This window comes from Meriones unguiculatus, chromosome X (assembly GCF_030254825.1).
Source record: "Meriones unguiculatus strain TT.TT164.6M chromosome X, Bangor_MerUng_6.1, whole genome shotgun sequence".
Lineage (NCBI taxonomy): Eukaryota > Metazoa > Chordata > Mammalia > Rodentia > Muridae > Meriones > Meriones unguiculatus.
Genome location: NC_083369.1, coordinates 57,677,955 through 57,681,082, shown reverse-complemented (window position 1 = coordinate 57,681,082; position 3,128 = coordinate 57,677,955). Strand labels below are relative to the sequence as shown.

The following is a 3,128-nucleotide window of genomic DNA, read 5'->3' as shown; positions in this document are numbered from 1 at the left end:
AAAAATGTTTGCCAACATTTATAAAAAGGACTATAGGAAGTTGATAAAACAGAAGCAAATCTACAGAGAGAACAGAGAAATATTTGGAAGAAATAACAATAAAAAGAATAAAGAACAAGTCTAAACAAACTACAAATTTTCTTTTCCTATTAATATCTCTCAATTCTTTGTGATGGTTGAAACAAGAAGTATGAATGATGTGGTGTGATGATGATATGATGTGGTCCTCTATAGGTAGAGGGTAAATGTATTGGAGACTGTTATTAGAAAGCGGGATTGTGAAAGAATGATATTAACAATAGCACCAGTAAGAGCTGAACATGCAAACATTCACCATATTTCACCACTAATCTGACACCTACCAGGGAGTTCTGGGACATCTGATGTAAATGCTCCAAATTGCCTTGGTCCTTCAGTCCCTTTGAGATAGCAGGGTGTTTTTGCACATGGAATCAAAGATCTGCTGGTGAAGAGTAGAGGGATATTGTTAAGCAAACAAATAAATAAGGATGGTGGATGGGAGCTAATTTACCCATTGTGTCGCCATGTTCTTTCCATTCTGTTTGTTTGGCAGACTCCACAACACACTGGATTCTTCTCTATGATCTCTTGCTTTTGGGATGCAGAGATCAAATCCTTCTCTGTCATACTAGAAGGTAGCATACGGGGAAAAAAAACTACATGAAATAGAGGAAAGAAGGATGAGAAAACACATAAAACCCAGGGGAAGGAATCATGGTGTCTTGCTTGAGCAGATGACTTCCATGGAAGGTATACAATGATGAATTTCTTCTTCCTAGCTCAGTACACATCCCTGAATACATGGAGCAATGCTGGAAAATGCATGCACACAGTAGAAATGAGAGCTTGTTTATTTGCCATTACCTTTGCAGGTACTCTCCCTCTCTGTGTATACTCATGCCATAACATTCATACCAGAGCCATCACATAGACAACATGAAAGAGGTAACTGGAGCTTGTCATAGTAGATGCACACAACACAAGTTTCTGTTTTCTGTCTCTTCAAGCCCTCTAAATGATCCTTTGAGGTGGGCAACATTAGTTCCTTTGTATACAAGGACTCGGTGTGCAATGTTTAGACACAGGAAATTCTCCAGAGGCATCAGATGAACATTGATGCCATCTGGAATAAATTCCACTGGCCAATACTATGACAAACTGAGCATCAAACTATAGAATGGCAGTATGATAGGATAAAAGTTTGGGAAAAATGGGTATTCTGAGCCATACTGATATAAGTCAGTACATGAATAAATCAGTACATGAATAATTACCTATGGAGAATAAGGAAATGATACATTCAACACCAGATAATTATTGAAAAAGCAGTAATTGAATTACAACACTTAAACATGTCAAAGCAATAAATAATTTAAGTAACTTTCATTACTATAGTATTAGACTTTGCCAAATCCCTAGGGAGTCATTTAAGAATCAAGGTAATGATGTTGGCTAAATGACACAAGGGAGAGAAAAAAAGCATCACACCAAATATGTTCCCCATATGTGCTTGGATCTGACTATGAATGACATGAGCACATCATTGAACTTTTAATGTCCCAACCCAATAAATATTCCTGGTAACTTCAGAGACATATCGGCACACACTGAAGTACGTATACAGATACACACTTACAAACACCAATGCAAAACCACAGCTCTCCCCTCCAAAGGAATAAGAGATGATTTGTTCTGGAGTCAAGTATGAGTGTGAAAAAAATGAGTGAGACAGATTTAGGCTACTACAAATTCCATGGTACAATGTGGGAGGAGTTTCATGATGTTTTTATAGTAACAGAACAAAAAAAGCTATAAATAAAAACACTAACTACACTGGTGGAAACAATGAGCAGGCATTAGCTGAGATGAGATGACACCCTTGATATTTTGCTTGGTACAAAACTATGGCTTTGTTAAGATAATATAATGTGAAAATTTAAAAACCTGTTAGCATGTCAGGTCCTAATTTATCACTGATAAAATGCTGGATAATCCAACACAGAGAGGTAAAGGAAAGGCTAATTATGTGCTAAAGAGAGCAGAAATGAATTGTAATTAAGATGTGGGCCTGCAACATTCCATCTTCTCCACATCCCTGAAGTTCTAATCAGTCAATCAATCTTTGCAGAACCAGGTTCATTCTTGGAATTCCTATTCATATATATACAGCCTCTCTCACTCTCACTATCTTGCTTCCTGGCATCCATTAAGGTGTTTACTGAGAGGTTAAAAGGGAAAACCATATCTTCCAACAGACTCATCTCTAACCATACACGGGATGTTGAAATTTACTAAATTATGTTTTTTCATGTGAATCTTGTGAAGATGGCCTGTGGAATTGTCTCTCAGACATTTTCTTCATTTGTTTCAACAGACATCAAGAACCTCTAAATGCTGATAAGGAAACAGGGGAAAACTGAATTAAGTATCAAATAAAGTTTCTAACAGGAAGTAATCCATGTTCTCAACGAAAAAAAAATCATTCGTGCTCACTTCGGCAGCACATATACTAAAATTGTAATGATAGAGAGAAGAATAGCATGCCCCCTGTGCAAGGGTGACATGCAAATTTGTGAAGCGTTCCATATTATTTAAAATTAACGTAGCGAAAATGACCATCCTGCCAAGAGCAATCTACAGATTCAATGCACTTGCCATCAAAATATCAACAACACTCTTTGCATAATCTGGAAGAAAAATTCTCAACTTCATATGGAAAAACAAACAAGCAAACAAACAAAAAACAGAATTGCCAAAATGATCCTGTACAATAACACATCACCTGGAGGTATCTCCATCCCTGATCTCAAGCTGTACTACAAAGCAATAGTAATAAAAACTGAATGTATTGGCATAAAAACAGAATGGTGGATCAATGGAACTGAAATAGAACACCCAGAAATAAATCCACAACCTACAGATACTTGATTTTTGACAAAGAAGTCAAAACCATACTATGGAAAAAAAGAAGCATCTTCAACAAATGGTGTTGGTCTAACTGGATGTCTACACGCAGAAAAATGCAAATAGATCCATATTTATCACCCTGTATAAAACTAAAGTCCAAGTGGATCAAAGTCCTCAACATAAAACCAGACACACTAAAC

The 3,128-nt window shown here is 36.6% G+C and overlaps 1 non-coding gene across 1 annotated transcript; it reads left to right on the top strand.

Annotated features, from left to right (window-relative positions):
- Positions 1 to 2,506: 2,506 nt before the first annotated feature.
- On the top strand, positions 2,507 to 2,613 carry LOC132650315 (U6 spliceosomal RNA). Its single transcript, XR_009588682.1, has one exon. It is a non-coding gene; the product is annotated as a U6 spliceosomal RNA (small nuclear RNA).
- Positions 2,614 to 3,128: the final 515 nt, after the last annotated feature.